Raw genomic sequence first — 20,994 nt, forward strand, 5'->3', positions numbered from 1 at the left:
GGATATGTATGATACTACGATTTCCTCAAGAGCTACAAAAAATGAAGAAGGCTTGCAATTAATGATTGAGGCCAAGCTCGACTTTTTACAAGGACAAAATATTGCTATTATTGACGTGACATAAAAAAAAATTCTCATAATCACTGTTGTCACTGTTTTAAGTTTCTTTCTGAACACTTTGCTTTCTCAATCTGTCTCTGTTGGAATTTTTATGAATATATGTACAATAAAATCATTTCTTGGAATTCAGTCACTAGTTCTATCTTTTCTCATTCACTGACTATCTGTAGCATGTCAATTGCTTTGCAAAATTTTTAACCTGTATAGGAGAGTAGATGAACTGGTTAGCATTTTAGAGACTTTAAGTCAAAGATATGTGTAGGGATATGTGGAGCAATTAATGACATAAATTATTGGAATTTTTCAAAGGAATTGAGCACAAGGTTAGGAGTAGGATAGACAAAAGAAACTATGAACTCATTCTCTCCAGTTATACAAAAGGATGCTGAATTCTTTACAAAGTGCTGCAGAGACTAAAAAGCTGCAAAATTGATTGGGGGATTGCTTACACTGTAAAACAAAACACAACAAAAAAACAGAAAACAACTGAGATTATCCAACTCAAGTTAAACAGAAAGATGACCCCACTATGCAGCAAACTCTTCCTATAGAAACTGTGGCTTTACTGTTTTGCACAGACAGAGCCCTTGTGTTTTAATAAGCTGTTAGTCCTGGAGCACTGTCATCCTGGCACATCTTTGACCAAGGCAGGAAAAGGCTGCAGCCAAGGTGTGTGGGGTATAAAAGCCACACTTTGAGGTTAGTTGGTGTTAGGGACCAGGTTGGGCAGAACCTCTCAGCATTGCTGGTTTCCCCATCATCACCCTTTCAGCAATATAATCTGCTGTCTTTCCTGAGTGCACTGAGAAAGAATCAGCTTCTCAGAGGCAGAGGTAATGCAGTAGCCCTCTCTGTCCCTCTTCAGCAATTTGACCTGCCATGTGGAAGCAAGTGTCTTGTTGATATAGATTCTCATTGCCAAGCCATAATATCACATACTCTGCCAAGAGAAAAATCTGCAGAAAAATAAATACTGGCAATAAAAATTTGCGGTTTCCTAAATTTCTCTGATTTCTCATTAAAGAATGACAATAATTTTGAAAATTTGCATATACTCCAGCCAGACTATGTATTTAGCATCTTCTCTCTTCTTGCTCCTCATACTCTTTTTCCAAACATATTTGTAAGAAGTTAAGAAAGTTGCTGGTTAATTAAGTTCTTGGTTGCAAATCAATAGCATTAGAACTATTTCCTCAAAATGCAAATATTTTGCTTTTATTACAAAACCAAATTGAAAACATGTGAAAGAATAATAATACATAAGAAAAATACATTAAAATAGCTTTTTCTTAAATAAAATATGTATTTTACACCTTGACAAATTTAAGTAATATTAACATAGCTAATCATGTTTGCAAATATCAAAGTGATTATTTAGCATGCAGTAAATCATAAATATTTTACTTTTGCATCATAATAATGCCAGGCATAGAAAGCATATCAAATGACAATTAAAAATTTATTTCATGTAAATTCATTAATGTCTCTTGAAAAACACAGATTTATGTATTATGAAAATCATATCAAATATTAAAATTAACAAAAATATTTTGTAAACTCCTCTAACATTTATAAATACTTAAATGGCCAGTTAGATGCAAGAAATATTTTGAAATGCTAAGAAAATATTTTAAGAGATTTAAAATATTGTAAAATAAATAATTCCATATAATTTTAATGCCAGTAGTAGCTCATTAAAAGTACAGTAAGCTATTTTTAGCAAAATCATTAGTATTAACAAAATTCTCAGTATAATTGAAAAATTGTCTAGAATAACAACAATCATGTTTAAATTAACAACAGATTCCTTCATATTTTTTGATCTTGGAAATTTAATATTAATTTAATATTGAATAAGGAAATAGGACCAAACTTAATTTCTGTTTTTATGCTTTTTGAGACACGTGTTAGTGGGCTAGAGGGGGCTGGATGTATAATTCTGCATACATTAAAGCATACTAATCTTATATACACCATTAACAAGTTCTATGACTTATCTCTTCAGCATGAAACTTACAAACTTCTCTCAACTTCATGTCAGAAGAAATTATGATGTCACTATTATTCAATTCAGTCCAAATCTGCACTTTAAAAGTAAAATAGCCCATTTCTATAGTTCCAAATTAACTTTTAATATGTAAATTTCCTTTACCTTTCTTTTTCTCCTTCTTCTCATCCAAGTTGTTCTTTCTTTTGAACAGTTTCTTCCCATTTTCCAATATCTATTGTATATTTTGGATCTTATTTAGTCTTTCAGTTTCTTATACTAGGGAGACAATAAAATTTTTACACATTTCTGATTTACTTCACCTACAAGTATGGTCTCAAGTTGCATCATATTCTTATAAAAGACTCAAGTTTATCTTTTTTATAGCTGAGTAGTATTCCATTGTATAAGAAAAAGCACATCTTTTTATCCATTTTTCAGTTGATTGATATTTGACTTCTTTCCAATATTCAGCTATTAGAAATTGTGCTGCTATAGACGTGGGTGCATATATAACACTGTGCTAGATTTTTTTTTTTAATTCTTCAGGGAATACATCCAGTTAGAGAATAACTTGGTTGAACTTTTAATGCTAGGTTTTGGAGGCACCTCCACAGAAATTTCCACAGTGGTTACAGCAGTATATCCTCTCACCAGCAGTGGAAAAGGTTCTTTGACAAACGGGCCAAACATGTTCACTGGAAAAAGTGAAAACTCTTCAACAAACAGTGCTGGAAAAACTAGCCCTCTACATGCCAGCAACTAGAACTAGACCCACGTCTAACACCATGCACTAAGCTAAAGTTAAAATGGACCAAAGACATAAATATTAACACAGAAACACAAAATCTATTGGAAGAGAAAGTAGGCATAGGGGTAGGCAGAGAGTTCATGAGCAAAATCCAAACTGCATAGCAGGCATTTCAAAGCATCAGCAAATGGATCTTATTAAAATGCTTTTTCCACATTGAAAGAAATCCCCAACAGTGTGAAAAGAAAACCCAAAGCATTGGAAAAATTTCATCAACTAACCCTCAGACAAAAGACTTCTATGTAGAACATATAAAGAACTGAAAAAACTCTCCCCGAACTCAAAGACCCAATCCAAAAATGGGTATCAGAGATAAATACACACTTTTCAGATGACAAAATACGAATGACAAATAAATGTATGAAAAAATGCTCAACATCGTTGGTCATTCAAAGAATTCAAATTAAAACAACATTGAAATTCCATCTCATTCTAGAAATAGTGGTCATCATCAAAAAATCAACCAATAACCAATACTAGGGGAGCTGAATGTGTGTTTGTGAAACATTTTTTTCATTTTGTGTATCTCTCTCATGAGCAGTTTTACTGAGACTTCAGGTCAAAGCCGCAAAAGAAAGAAGGATGAAGAAACGAATATGTACTTTCTCTTAAGTTCCATGCTTGACCTGGACAGACACTTAGCAATCATTCTCTTCCTGATCACATTTCAGAGACCGTGGAGACTGTCCACCATGTGGTTTCTTTAAATGACTATTTCCTCTTCCGCAGTGTGAATGTACAGCCCACCTCTGCACTGCTGAGTTCTATTATGTAATCAATGTGGTCAAAAATTAATTCCAGGAAAATTCTCTTGTCTGGATATACCACTTTGTGTGTTATAAATGAATCTGTAGCCTACAGATCTCTCTCCCTAGTTCATTTTCAGATTTCACCAGCTTCATTTATACAACAGTTTATCATGGCTCCTAAACTCAAAGACATCACATGAAGTTTTCTAAGTAATCCCGTTTAAGCAATGGAGATTCCATACCCTTTTGACCATTGTTACTGGTATTTATTACACATATATTTAAATCTCAGCAGGCTCTCTTGTTTTTCTAACTAATTTTTATAGTATGCTGATGATTTTTGTTTACCTGTCTCTGTTTGCCTCTTGGATACCTCATTTGCTGGATATAAAAGTTATCTAGAATATTAGCATAGAAAGCAAGTCATTTTTTGCTTCCTGTGTTTATACTTCACCAAAAACTAACACAGTCTCAACTTAATGTTCTGTGTACATGTAAATTATACTTTAAATTATGCATTGAGTTCATTTCTACTCTCTTCTATTCTTTGGATCACAGCAACAACTTAGAGACTAGGACCTGGATTTAAAGCTAGCCAAATAACAAGTTGCTTCACATGCAAAGGGAAAATATCTACCAAAGTTGATTGAAAGTATGACAACATTTAAAGATTGGTGACAAAAATGTTTAATATCTATGAAATAAATTTGATCCATTAAGTATATATTTAACCTGTAATATTTTGTGAGATGTTAATATTGTAGAAACCCTTAAAATGGTAACAACTGTCATTGATAATACAAAATTTTACATAACTGAAAGTCTTTTGTGAAAAATATATAGGTGACTGAAACTTATACATGACTTATCTGTCTAAAGCAGTAAAAGTGTTCTTACTAGATTGATGTACACATAAAAATTGAGTTTGAAGCTACTTTTCTCTAAGTCCAGTAGCTTTTCTCTCTTAGTAACTAAAATATTAATGAATGATTTCTGGTCGTTCACTTTCTTTTGTCCTTACCATTCACTGAAAAGATCCACTAGCTTCACACTACTACAGTACCTGAGATAATTTCATTATCTTAATATTTAAGCATTAAATCACAAAAAATGTATTCAAAAGGAAAATTTATTTATTTACACAAATATTATTTGTAACTCCAATACTAAAAAACCAATATATTCTATCATATATATATATATATATATATATATCTCCATAGAGAATATTAAAACATAAAGTAATACAATATTAATATTAGCAATGACAGTAAACACAAAGAGCCTAAATCCCCTATGATGATATGATCCTAATTTCCTAATTCACTATGAATTTCAAGGCTGAAAGGTAATTGTACCAAGAAGAACACAACACAGCCATTAAGGCCAGGAACTATTGTTCCATGAAATAAATTGAATTCCATTTCTTTAGCAGAAAAAAAGTATTTTCTGAGTTGGTTTAATTTTTAAAAATATTTATTCAAAAAAATCTTAACATAACTGGGGATTTGTTCATGTAGTTATGAAAAATTCCACAAATAATTATAAAAGTTTGTTATATGATGATAATATTCTTATAGTCTGTGAGTGGTGCCTTTTAATAATAATCAATAACTTGATTTTGGAGTTAAACTGCGTTTTCATCAAGTGAACATTTATACAAGTCTTTACCTGAATAAATGTAAACTTAAAATCTTTGAATTTGAGGATTGCAAGCCCAGCTGGCTCTCAGCCATTGATTGGCATCTTACAGTTGTCATAAACTGTCCAAACAAAATCTGCCGCCTCCATACAATTAGTTTTGGACAATATTAATTAATGTTTTTATTTCAGCTATAATTTTATAACTTTAGAAACCCTAACAAAATTTCATTCCAGTTTGGAGGCACAAATACCATTTGCTAGGTAATTGTTGAAGCCTCACTTTCTATTAATTGTCAGTTATACTCCTGTAGGAGAATCAAAGGTAAAACATGCATTGTCTCTTTTCTCCAGAAATGCAGGGCCAGGGCTGGACAAATCCACCCTGCAACAGACAGATGCAGGCCAAAGTTTGATAAAAAATGCAGAAACACTAACTATGCTAGACAAGCACACTAGAAGTTTTAGAAATAACTCTAGAGAAAGTAACTGGAATCAGAATCTGAAGGATAACAAATTTGAAGCATACATATATAAACAGAGATTTACAGAGAAGCATATGCAATAAAGTCTGGAGGGCAAGTTAAAGAACACTATCAGAAGCCCAGGAAACACAAAGTAGTTTGTTTGATAATATCCGTCCTAGTAATTTAAAGACAAGGCAATCAGAAATTGTTAAATTATAATAAAATTTGCAAAATGTCTTTGAATTTGGCAAAGCATGTAGAACTTTATTTTGATTCAATAATCATTACTTCAATTAAAATTATATTTCCTTCTTTCAATATTCTTACTGAAGTTTGTATTTGGAATAGTTTTTGTAATAGTTGTTAAACTTGAAACGAAGTGTTCTTCTTTCCCCCAATAATGAGTAATTTTTATACACTAAAATCACTGATGTGTTCCAGAAAACTTTCTATAGAAATAATAGCTAATAACTCTGGAGAGTAATTATGGGTAGGACTTTGAAAAAATCTGCCATTTTTATATTGCAGCATTTTCCATTTTGTAGACTAAAATGCAAGGGTCATTAATTATTACATTGGGAAATCTAGAGTATTGAAGTTAGGAGGTGGGGTGAGCCAGTAGCACTTTACTAGTACAGTTCACTGTAAGTGATAGCTATGGTATCTGAAAGACTGTTCAGGCATCATCAAAGTACATTCCACAGCAGTAGTGTCAGTGCGTATTGAAATACAAAGGAAGCCAGAGATACAGCTCAGCAACACAAGCACCTGCCTGCCAGGAATAAGATACTGAGTTTGATTCCTGGTCCAAAATTAAAAAAAAAAAAATTCCTGTTCTAACTGAGCTCAAAATTCATATTCTTGAATAGAAACAAGAGTAGTTGAAGAGATAAAGATTAAATTCAACAAATATTTCCATATTAAGTAGATATTTATGAAAATATCTAAAAATAAAAATAATCACACAAGTGTTTACTGTTAAGTAAGAATTAGTCACCACAAGTATCAAGTTACAATGAAATATGAACATAGACTGAATACCGAATAGGGCCCATATTGTTTTTTAAATCCCTGACAATTTAGCTTATGCATCAGTGAAAATTATTTAATAACTAGTACAAAATTGTAACAGGATAACACAATAATGGACTAGTATGAGAAACTAGTGGTTGGAGGAACTGTTTTGTTGTTGTTGTTGTTGTTGTTGTTGTGTTATTTTTTCTTTTTTGATACTGGAGATCGAACTCACAACTTGGTATTTCCCAGCAACTTGTTTGTGCTGCTGAGCTAAATTCCTGGCCCAATGTTAGAGGACCTTGTCTGATCCCTTTTTATAAACAAGACAGAATTCCTCAAGTAACACATTAGGAAACATACTTGGCAGATATATCTGCAAAAATTGTTCATTAAAACTATTTTATAGAACAGCAAACATTAAATTACTTTCTAGATTTAATGTAACGTTACTTTTTAAGACTGAAATCAGGCTCAAAATGTGAAAGACTAAATAATTAAAGTTAAAAATGCATTATGATCAAAGCTCAATGCTAAAAATCTAATTAAAATTCAAAAAGGAAAGGTAAATGAGAAAGAGCCAGAATTGGATGGCACATTTTTCTCATGTAAGGAAAACAAATACCATTTTATTGAATATTTCCTAATTCCCAATTGTAGTAAAAATATGATATATCATCTACATGTCTAATAAAACATCTTTCAACAGCAACTTCATGTTTCTTCAATGTGAACACTCAAAAACCTTAAAAATAATCTAGGATTGAGGTTCCTAGTATGTAATCAGTCTAGATATATAAGGCTGACTGTATTTTTATGCAATTTTATTTCAAATCTAAAGGATAGAAATGGATAGTAAAAAAATAATAGTATGTAGATAATGCACATATCAGCTTAAATATGATGGCTACTAAGTTGAAATTTCTCATTCAATAAAACTTTTCTATGTTTAATTATAATCTGAACCTTTAAAATGGTTTTATTTTCTTGTACTGTAGGTAATAGAAAATTTATTTCAGCTTAATCCTTCTTTTAATATTGAATACACAGTTTAGAATGTACTGACTTCTAGATGTTATTATTTTTATAAATATTATAGATGGGAATATATATATATTTCTACATTGATATACGCAATTATATTTGTATTTAGACATATGGACATAGATTGTAATTTTTCATATATTTACTTTGGAAATTTAAAAGATTGATCATTATGTGTACTATCTTTTAAAACTCTTATTAATTACAAAATAAAAATATTTATTGATGAATGAAACTCAGAAATCTTAAAGTTAAACTTTATACTACATACGATATACTATCTGTTAATAGTAAATAGAAGAATATAAAAGAAACATATCTAAAATGTTTATTCACTTACATATTTATTTTTTGATGCTGTGAATCAGACACATGACCTCATGTTTTCCAGGCAAGCACTTGTGCCACTGACCTAAATCTTCAGCCCTAAAAAAATGTTTTTGAAATATTAATTATTTTAGTAACAATTCTGGTGGTAGATTTTTTTTCCAAACTGTATGTAGGTGAAAATTTTGCCAAATCCACTTATGTGTCATTGCATACATAGAGAGGCAAACATCTACGACTTAGTCAACTTAAAAACAAAGAAAAGGGTTATTTGCTGACATCTGAAAACTTCATAGTTGTGCCGGGAGTTTAAAGGTCCCCAAGACAATTCTAACAAGGACTCATCTAACCGCTAACTTTGTGCAAATTTTGAGGTGAATTCTCTAGATTGTGCCTCAGTCTAGTTGATAAAATACATGACATCTGAAATATGGGACCGTATATGTTGCTTCCCACCCATAATTTACAGATCAATATTTTATACAACTTATAAAGGAAATACAAAGATTAGTTTTAAATCTAGTAAAAAGCCTGTAATTAATTTATAAACAATAACAGTGAAAACAACAATAGATTTAAGACAAGGCTTCCCAGGAAAGCATGCAAACATAATTCATTACTACAACTCATATTCTTAAAAGAATGCTGAAGTATGTGTGTCTGTGTGTGTGTGTGTGTGTGTGTGTGTGTGTGTGTGCACATGCGCGTTTATTGGTTCATTATGTTATGCGGTGTATACATGTATCCAAACACCACACAGTATTCCACCACACAGTATTAGACATTTTATACAGGAAAATGTCTAAAAATAGCTGAAAATAATATAAATAAAAATAAGCAAAATAAGTCATTGTGCAAATTTGTGTCTATGAAATAATAAGGATGCTCTAGACTTCATCTTAAAAGAAAACAAAAGTCACAGAAGAACATAGGCTAAATATACAGGAACTAATAATGATTAAAATACTAAATTTATGCTAGTTAGAACAATACTAATGAATTTATCTGTATTTTTTGTGTGTGTGTTTAGTTCTTTTGGCATTATGTTTCCACTTGGAAACATTTGAGTATATTGTAACCAAACGGCAGTCCCTTATGATGGAAGCTTCTACCCCCTTACCACAGCATAAATCTCTATCATAACAACTTCTTTATAAAATATTCAGCCATCATTATATTTCAAATTATATTTTTCTCTCACAACTTCCAAATGACTCACACTGTTCAGAATGAAGATGGAAAGCCATATCTAGTTCATTATAGCATCCTCACTGACCCTGAGTAGGGTGCCATTAAACAATTTTCTAAAATGAATGAGTGACTTTTAATAGTAGGTTGCTCCTAAGAAATTTATCAAATTGCATAATTCCTTTCAATGTTGTTTATGTCTTTGAAGTTACTCCCAATGGAATGTATACATTATGATTACCAATTATATTAGATTATATTAGAAGATGATATATCCTACTAATTATAGTAGATTATATTAGAAAACAAAAAACTTCTAGGTATTACAGATTTAGCAAGATTAATTTTTCTTTATGTTGATTATGCATACTTTCCCAAGTACTTGAGAAGAGTAAAATTTCAAAAATATAGCCACTTATGAAATATTATTAATATTTCTTTGTCCCCCCAAATAAAGTTAAAACATTAATTCATATTCTAATATAAAAATTATTAGGAATCATGTATAAATTCACTGTTATTTATTAATGCAATTACATCATCCATCAAACACTCTAAATAGAAAAGAACAATATTTATATTTTAAATAGGCTGTTATAGATATTTATAATTCAAAAAGTTAACATCTTTTTAATTTATAATCAATTGTTTCATTTAATAGATATTGCATTCCACTATATTCAGCATAATTATATTTGATTTTCTAAGCAGAAAAGATATATGTATTGGTGCTGTGAATAATACATGGTGATTATTCAAATTAGTTATTCAAATTATGAAGGCCAGAGGGACATATTCTTTCGTATATATCTATATAATTTCATTACATTCTTCTAAAATTATGTGCATTTAAAAATGAGGTAATTAAACTTTAACAGACCAATTTAATTTTGAATATAGAATTACATATTTTTCCTGGAAAAAAGAAATTAATCAAAATGCCTAATTTAAATTTATCACACAATTTAACTTATATTGAAGATAATAAATAAATATAATCTCTGCTTGCTACTACTGAGAGGTTCTTAAAGAAAACCTACCTTTCTATAAATTGAAAATCATAGGAATGATTTGTTTCCGTATATCAATCCTGACAAGCAAAGGAAAAGGCATAAAACAACTCATTGTACTTTCAAATTAGTGACAAAAAAATGAGCTGTGAATAATGATATACCTATTTACCATTATAGTTTTACTTTTTAAATGTGGAATTTATGTGCTTATTAAAAATTAACATTTTACACTTAGACAAGTAATATATTTTTACAATGAAGATACAACTTTTTAATATTAAAAAACTGAGACTTACAGAATGAGACAATAATAAATCTTACGTACTCAAAGCCAAAATAAAATCATACTTTTCACATCTATCATTACATATCACAAGATTAAGTGAGAAAAATAGATAAAAATTATTCTAGAATTCAGATAGAAGTAAAAATATAATAAAAATTTAAGTACTCTAAAGAAATTGTTTTCAAATAAAACTGTATTAATGTCTGCTGATTGTACATTCTCTTAATACAGCTTGCTCTATAAATATTTTCAAACACAATAAAATAATTTATGAGGAAGTTATGATTTCATACTTGTGGCTTTGCTTCCATAGATACTTATAATCTAACAGTTTAATATTTCATTTACTTGTAAAGATAGATTTCATTATTAATTAAAATTATATTGCATCATATTTCTTGATTTAATAGGGTATATTAATAATATAAAAGTAGAAGAGGCTTATAATCAAAATCAAAACATAACTGTAACTACATAACTGATACTGTAATAGTGGATGTTTTTGTGGAAAGTCTGTATACATCTTCGTACAGATAAATATAAATATTTTTTCTGTATGATAATTTTATTGTGATGCTCATGTTTCTGAACCTTGTTGGTTTCTGTCTTTGACAAATATATTTCCTAATAAGTAAGATTTATACTCAGCACATAATCGTAGCTCATCAGTTATTCATTTCTCTTTAATTTAACCAGTTTCATTTAACCTTTGGGGCTATGTCCCAGTATTATCTAAACATTAAACCCATGCCATTCACTATTTCAGGAGCTGGAGATACACAATTGAAAACAGAATGTTTCTCAATGTCCTTTAGTGAATGAGGAATTTTTAATATTTGTTTATTAGTGCATATTTGTATCACAAAACTTTCAAATCATCTTGATGAATGGGTCTACATACATAACAATCTTTTTTTTTGCTTTAATGGCCTTTCCCTCTCCTCCACCTCTTTCCCTCCTTCTTTAAATCCAATTTCCTCATTTTCATTCCTGTTGATTTACCTTGTGTTTATCGCAGGAGATCGTTAAGTTCTTTGAGGTTATTAAGTTCCTATACATGGCATACATTATTCCACGTATTTCCCCATACACCCCCTTCCCCTCGCATTCCCTCTCTTGAACTTCTACCCATGTGCAAGGAATCTATTCCCTTGTCTTTCATCCATCGTTTACTGTTCTTTTTGTTCATACTTTGCTTTAGTCAAGAGAGCTACTATGTGATATTTAAGCTTGTATGTCTTATTTATTTCACTCAAAACTATATTTTCCATCTGCATATATTTTCCTACAGATGTCTCTTTATAGTTGGAGAGTATTCCATTATCTATAGTTCCCGGATTTTTTATACAGGAAAAACAGAAATAAAATAGGATAACAGAAAAGTAACAAAATCAATACATTATATATTATTATCTTCACAGTAGTTACACAGAGTACAAGATATAGGCATAAAATATTGTCCAAACAAATTTAACACAAGACTTTCTTATCAATGAGCTAAGAGAAATTAGTTGTATAAATATCTTAACTGTGTGTTTTGTGTGTATACATATATGTGTGTGTGTGTGTGTGTGTGTGTGTGTATATATATATATATATATATATATATATATATCCTTTACTCCTCCTTCTCTTCTTTTCCTCTTTCCCCCACCAGTTACTCTTTTCTTTTAAATAGTTTCTTCCCAATTCACAATATCTATTTTACAATTTGAATCTTATTTACTCGTGCAGCTTCTCACACTAGTGACAAAATATGATGTTCTCACAAACCTCACTTTATTTAAAAGTCTTTTCACAACAAAAGATACCAACAACAGAGTGAAAACTGAGGGGGAAAAACATATAGCCAAGTATTTCTGACAAAGGACTCTTATCTAGTACATATAAAAAGTGGGAAAAAAATCAAGCCCCTCTAATTGAGAGACCTAATCGAAAACTTGGCATCTAAGATCAATTCTCATTTCTTAGATGAAGAAATATAAACAGTAAATAAATATAGGAGAAATGCTCAACATCTTGAATGTTCTTGAGCATTCAAGAGATGCAAAACAAAACAACACTGAAATTTCATCTCACTCCAGAAAGAATGACTATCATTGAGAAATCAGTAACAAATTGTGAAGGGGCTGTGGGGAAATAGCAACCCTTCTCCACTGTTGTTAGGAGTGTAGACTGGTACAACCATTGTGAAAATCTGTATGGAGATTTTCTAAATAACTAGGACCAGAAGTACCATTCGATCCAGCTATTCCCCTTCCAGGTACCTTCCCAGAAGAATCTAAAACATACCACAGTGATATATGTGCACCCATGCTTACAGCAGCATAATTTGTAACAGCTAATCTTTGTAACAACCACATATATATCTTTCACAGGCAAATGGATGCAACTGGAGACCATTCTCATAAGTGACATGAGGGTATGTGGGTACCAGAATTTTTTTTATTCAATCATCTGGTTAAGAGAACACAGATTGCTTCTGAGGTTTAGCTGCTGTGAATTGTGCTGCTATGAATATTGCTATACATGCATCCCTGTAGTATGACTTTAGCTCTTTGCAGGAGGTACCCAGAAGAGTGACACCTGGGTCATGTGATGAAATTTGTAATAACAGTTATTTGAAAAATCTCCATAATGATTTCCAGATGGTTATACCAATTTATATTCCTGTTAGTGATGTAGTAATAATAATATATAATATAATAATAATAATAATAATAATAATAATAATAATAAAAGTGTATTATAGCAAATGATGTTATATATATTGTACCAGGGATTGAGGCAGGTCCTGTGCTGCTGAGTTATATTCCAAGTTGTTAGCCCATATTACAACCTCCTAGTATGCAAATAATTTCAGTTTCAGCTTTTATAGTCAGTTCCTTGGGCTGTCACCTCTCCACATGTCACTAATTTTCCTTCTCCAAGCTGCCTATGCACTCTGCTTTCACACTCAGAGCTGACACTGAGTCCAAAACTGACAATGTCAGCCACCAAAGCAGGATGCAGCTGATGACTGCAAAGCTCAAAGTTGACCAACTGGAATTATAAGTGGTACAGAATTTTCCAGAACTTTTGTTTTACTCAACTGTTCTGGGTCATATTGATACAAATCTTATGGGTAATAAATGTCATCAGCTTTGAGGGCATCATTGCCTCAGCAGTGATAACAGTTTAAAACTTTGGTTTGTCCTTGCCCCCCCCTTTTTTTCAAACTGCCTATTCCTGAAATCCTACTTTCTTGAGGCTATACTACAGAGGAAGCAAGGCTAAGTCACTTATTCACTCCCTGTCTCAAGAAGCACCTGGAGTCTTTAAAGCATAAAAATAGAAAGAAGGCTCTCATAATGAGTTCCAAAAATATATTACTCATAACTCAGATGGAGAAAACAACTACTTTGTTGGCATAATTTTAATGCATGGTAATCTACACAGGACTTTAGTATAAAAAGAGAAGACTCTGAACTATGGTAGATGGTGTCTAACTGGAGAATAAAGCAAGCATTATAAGGCCTTTGAATTTAAGAGTATATTGAGTGCATTGATATATATTGATTTCAGTAGAATTTCAACTCAATATACCCTCTCACTGAAGGAGCTGAGGGGACCATTATGTGTTTCTTCAGGGGCCTTTTAGATTTCTTGGCTTCAATGAAGTTATTTCAAAAAATAATACAAGCCTCACATCATCCAACTTTCTTTCAATCTTCAAAGTTATTTAAAATTTGAATCTGGTTGAAAAGACTAATGCTTCCTTTCTTCTACAGAAGAGGCTTTCATGTTTTTTCTTCTTCAACTTAAAATGTATATGAAAAACAATGAATTTCAGTACCTAAACCAGTCATGATAAGAATATAGTTTAAATTGGATCAATGCTTTTCTATATAAGGAGGGGCAGAGGAATTAATGGACAGAATGGGGAAAAAATTAAGATAGATCATGTATGGGTACAAGCTCTCTATGGTGAATGTGATCATTATGCATATCTAAATTGTAAAACTTAATTAATCTTGAAAGCATACGGTTTGAAATATATTCTTGTTTTGCAAAATGCCAAGTCTATAAAATTTTCACACCATCTCACCACATAATGATACTCATGTGACCTTATGTATGCTAACTAGCTAGAGTCAGTCACTCCACAATGTATATGTTCTTCAAAACATTAGGTTGAACGTGGTAAATACATCTAATTTTATTCTTCAATAAAAAGAAATGAGCATGAATATACTTAGAAAACTAATATCTAATTTCAAGGCTCCCTTCAAAGTTATAATAATCATATTTATGCACCAAAAGGCTAAAAATATATTTTTTTCACAACCAAAAAACAATTTATATAAAGTGTATGGGAAATTTTTTTTTTTCATTCTATGCTGTGATAACCACAGTCGCCTGAGTAGGGTTGGATTATCTGGTGTCAGGTTGGCTCACTTCTTAGGTTGGCAGTTAGCACACACAGGGGACAGTTTCTAAATGCATTGGGTTTACAACATCACAGCACACAAGTTGTGGTAACAAGTATTTTATGAGAAAGAAACAATGCATTAAAATGCATTTTGTCTGATGACCTCTTTTCCAATAGTATCAAAATATATGTATCGATCACATGTTCAATAGACGTAACTCTTCCACAAGAATCTCCCTTAAAAAGTTTTGCCCAAAGTGGCATTGGGCATAGGCTTGAAGTTTAGCATCCCATCATCTAAATCAGATCCAACATGGTAAATGAGGGTCCTCAGAAAATAATAATCCCCCACAGTGGAGTCTGCATCTAAAACAAAATGACTACAGAGAGTTACACATAATCATGGATTTTGCTGGTCTACTGAGTATATTATTAGTTGAGTTTTATTGAGTTTAATAGATTGCTTGTAGATAAACATTTGCTCCCTTATTTTAAAATTCTATATTTCCTACTTAGCTTTCTAACTCCACGCAGGTCAGATATCCGAAATTTGTCAATTATTAAAATAAATATATACATCTTTATGCTAATGATTTGTATACAGTAGCATATCTTCTACTATTCTACCATGTGAATTGGTAACAGAGAACACAATTCTATAACAACAGCTCCAGTTGCCCACTCTGATCTATGAACTTTCTCAATGGCATATTCCTATAACTATGGCAAGGAGACTGCCTCATCAATGCTCCCATGGGCACAGTCCCAGGTAGTCAAAAATTTTGGACTTGCATTGCAAATATATTCTGCCTTTCCCATTCGTGTGAGTCTTTTGAATCTTGAACCTATGAGTGAAACCAGTGGATTTGACAATTCTAGCACAAAATATAACCAATTTATTCTTCATTTTTCCAAATTTAAGTAAGCAGTATGCTTATAATTTGTCATGAAGACTTTTCCTGGATCTTCAATCTATTTTTAGATAATGAGCCCTCAGGTGGGTATCTTTCTCCTTTTTCACTTTATATTTTTGCCCCTTTGATTCTGTACCCTCAGGATACAATTTTGGGTCCCTGCTGGTAGGTCACTGACAGGTGCTTGAGTACTTTGTAGTCTAGTAACTATCTTCTCTAAGCAGACTCAGCACTTTCCAGTTCATGCTAACCATTATAGAGACACAATAAGTGTTGTAGGGAAAGCCACATTGGAAAATCTCTATTGATTCAAAAGAGACTGGTGTTTTGTAGGGTATGAAGTTTCAGATAACCTTGAAGGAAGGAATAAGAGATGTAGACTGCTAAGTTTTATGAAGGAACAATTGAGCACTTCTTCAAGTTCAAAGAAAATTAATAAATTCATTCTACAGTTGTCTTTATCAAATACATTTATGTCACCTTCTTAAGAATATCTAATTGCATTTTCTTGTAACTACATTGTCTTAGTTACTTTTTACTCATTGCTGAGACAAAATACCTGAAGCCCAAGGTTGGGAAAGGAAAGGATTATTTCTTACAGATTTTGGAGGTTTCAGTCCACACTCAGTTGGCTCCAAGGTAGGCGGGCATGGCTGGGCCGCAGTTCATGCAGGTTGCAAACATCAAACAGGAACCAGCAAAGAGCAAGACACACCTTCTTCCTGCCATTACATCATATCCTGGCTCCACCCCTTTGTGGGTGGAGCACTGACACCATCAATCCAAGCACTAGACAATGATCCATCAGAAATGCATGATGAAAACTCATGAGGCCTGGGAGACACAGACATAAACCATGACATACATCTTCCCTAAATCCACCTCAAATCTGAGATATTGCTTCAAAATATTTTCTTCTGCTGGTGTTCAATCACTGCTCACACCTGTTGGTAACTAACACTATCACTATTGCATCACAACAAAAGTGCTGATACTCTTTACCACAGCAGAACTATACTTTTATTATGAGTTTAGTGATAGGTGATCCAGGAACAAAGTCTCACTTGGGGATTACTTCTTTGAACTGTCTCTGATGGCAATTCATTTAGGTCAATATCTCAGGAGACAAATGTAACTCAATGAGGAAGATTTATTATAGTACTTTGGGAGACAACACCTATGAGCAATAGTAGGATGACAAATTGTTCTTCTGGGAAAAATAATGCACTGGGGATTTGTAGAATCTTCTGGTTTCATTCTACTACACTAACATTTTTCTATCTAATAAAGGGTCAGCAACTACTTATCAAATTTTCTGAATATTAAAAATTAGATTTCACTGACTTCAGCATGGAACATGGTTCCATAAAAGTATAAAGAATATAGGATTAGGCAAAGGAGGGAAATCTGATATATAATTCATTAGACTTTTGAGGATCCTACAGATTACTCTCAAATTGGATTGTGCTTGGGAGCTGTCCTGATTTCATGAGAACATTTTCTGGGGAGGGATTCAGCAGTGAGCTTTTAGCAGGGCAATCATGCCATCAACATGGATAATGAGTGTTTTAGTTCTATTGTAATGTATGTCAATGGTTTTACTCACTATTACAGCTTAAGAAAAAGCAGACCACAGAGGGAAGCTTGTATAATATTTTTTTGGTGATCTGTTACACATTCATGGAAACATGGGTGGGCTGAATTTGATATACTACAAGGACTTATTCACCACACATATCAAAGATCTATAAGAGAAATACTAAAAACTAGGATCGTAGGAGCAAGCAGCCCCCTCTCTATGCTAAATCTCTCTGGGAAAATGAGTGAACTCTAGTTCTTTATGATGTTCACGTTGAAGAGAGTCTGTAACTTTCCACCTTCAACTTCTGACAAACTGGCAGAATCACAGTAGAGACTTTTCCCTCTTCCAAATTGCCCCCTAGAACTCCAAACTTTCAAGTAGAAATGCGGAGATTGGTTCAAATGCTGATTTACAGATACAACAGAAATAAAGTTTCCATTCAAGGCCAGATAATAACTATTATTTTAATCCTCTCAACTACTTAATCTTCTGTTTGTAAAACTAACGTTACTATCAGTAATAAATAAGTGAGCCAGATTGCTCTAATAACATTTCATTTTCAAAACAGGCAGACTTGTTATTGATTGCTAGCATATAGTTTCAGAAGCAGGAAAATTTAACTTGAGGAATCAAACATTCTAATCATGTGTAGTAACCATAATAAAATAAAGGAAAACACTATCAGTCTAACAAGGAACAAGATATAGCAATAAAACAGTAGGAATCTGAGTTTTAAAAAATATAAACCTTAATAAGACAATAAAATGAATAAATAGCAAAATAGATACAACTAAAATGAATGAAATAAGGAACTTCAGTGTCTTCTAGGTTCACCAATAAAAGATAATGAAGTAAGAACTGAAATATATTCAGGCATACACACCTATAATTTCAGCACTGTGTGAGCCTGAGGCATGAAGATCACAAATTTTACCCACACTGGACAAGTTTGCCTGTTAGTGAGACTCAGTCTCAAAATAAAATAAAGTCAAGTAAAATAAAATAAAATGATAGATCAGTGGATAATGGTTGAGGAAGTATCTCAGTGGGAATGTTATAGTTCGTATCCCCACTATTTCAGAAAAAAAAATCTGATAAATATGAAAGATGAAATCAATGTACCAAAAACTGAGGAAAATTAGCTATGATAAGAAAAAAAATTGAAATAATAATAGAGATAACTTTTAAGATGCTAAAAAAATGAAGGGTCACAGATTCATGGCCATTGGAGGATGAACCTAGGAAAATAAGAAAAATTTGTCCCTAAAAACTCTATTAAAATGGTAACATATAAAATTTAAAGAAATTATCATAGATTGGCAAGTGAAATTGCATTAAAATTTTAAGAGGAATAATGTTTTAAATATGAATGTAAGTTCAAATCTAGAATTTTATAGTTAAATAAACACTTTAAATATTAGAACAACTCAAGGTCTCAGAATGTTCCCACATAAATATCTATGTGATAAGTCATTTTAGAACATTTTTCAAGCAAGTTAGTATACAAATCTAGAACTCTCCTGAATGAAATACTATCTAAGCTTTCTTCAATCCTTTGATCAATCTTACTGCAAACAATCAGTCAATCACCAAGAGAAGGAGGAGAATGAGGAAAGGAAGAGAAGAGGGGGAAGAGGTGGAGGAAGGTGAATAATAATAAGATAAAATTTATATAGTATAAATTTCAATCAGAGATGAGGGGGTAGAGAAGATCACTACTAGCATAGTATATTAATTCTTCAGGCTAAGTTCTACTCCACAAAACTTTTATAGTGTATTTTAAAGACTACTCAGTCCAGCATGTAATAAACAATTGATATTTATTACTATAACCATTTGTAGTAATGTGTTATAATAAGTACTATTGATATTAGTAAAGAAGTCAATAATGTATTAAAAGACAACAAAATTAAATATAACAAATTATGTTTATGATCAACATGTAAAAATTAACCAACTAGTGAAATAAACCAAGAAGAACTGAATAAATGAAGACATATTCTATACTCATGGATTAAAGTCTCATGGATTATTGTCTACTCATCAGTTCTTCCCAATTTAATATATTGATTCAGTGAAATCCCAACTAAAATCTTGAAAAGGTTATATCATGAATATAAGAAAATTAATTCCAAAATGTATAGAAGGACAAAGGAACTTCCATGGCTAAAAGAAGAAGAAGAAGAAGAAGAAGAAGAAGAAGAAGAAGAAGAAGAAGAAGAAGAAGAAGAAGAAGAAGAAGGGGAGGAGGAAGAAGAAGAAGAGGAGGAGGAGGAGGAGGAGGAGGAGGAGGAGGAGCAGGAGGAGGAGGAGCAAGAAAATATTGGCCAAATACAACTTGACTTTAATGCACGAATTAATTACTGTGACTCATCCATTATTTTAAGTTAAAAGAAGATACAGATCACTGGAAAAAAATGGAGCTCACAAAACAGACACACAAAAATATACTGAGTTGATCTTTAATAAAAGAGCAAAAATATTAAGATGTAGGAAAAAATTTTATTCAGCAAATGAACTGAAAATTATATATCTACATGAAAGGAAAGAAAAAATTGATTAGTAAAAAGAAGAAAAAAATCTAGGTAAAAATCTATAACATTGACAAAAATATGTGAAAAACGGATTGAATACAAAATAAGACAATTACACAAATGCTGCGAGATAACAAGGAAAAATCTTAATGGCATTAAATTTGGTAGACATTTCAGATACAATAGTAGTGTTGATACAGGAATGAAATAATTTATAAGGTATACTTCATCAAATGTGCATATTTCTGATTTGCAAAAGGCACAGTGTTTGAAATGATACAAGCCCAGTTGACAGAGAATATTTACAAACAACATGTTTGTTATTCAAAATATACAAATACTTAAGCCTCAAAAAATAAGTATATAACTAATCCAAATATAATATAGATGAAAGACTTTAATATACCCTTCAATAAACAAGATATAGAAGATACAAATGTTAAATAAACATATGGATAGATCTACAACATAAGTTACTAAGGAACTAAGAACTGAAACAAGTTACAGCTGCTTACCTACTAGAACTTTTGAAATCGGGGTACGTTCAGCACACACTACTTAGGATGTGCAGCAGGAGCTTTCATACATTGTTTTTGGGGATGACAAGTGGTGGAGCCCCTTTTTAAACCCATTTAGTGGAAAGGGGACCAAGAGATGGAAGGATCAAGGAGGAATAGGAGATGTCAGGTACCAAAACAGTTAAGAAGCATTATGTACATACACCAACTTCCCACAATAAATGTAATCATTATGTACTACAAACATGTACTAATACAAATTAAACCAGAAAACATATTACTAACATACAGTTCAGAAATCATGCTCTACAATGTGTACACAGAGTTTAATCCTTATTAACCAAATTATGTACATGGATAAATGTGGAAGCAACCAAGAAATTCTACA

This window comes from Cavia porcellus, unplaced genomic scaffold (assembly GCF_034190915.1).
Source record: "Cavia porcellus strain 051 isolate PalLab524CR breed Dunkin Hartley unplaced genomic scaffold, mCavPor4.1 scaffold_14, whole genome shotgun sequence".
NCBI lineage: Eukaryota > Metazoa > Chordata > Mammalia > Rodentia > Caviidae > Cavia > Cavia porcellus.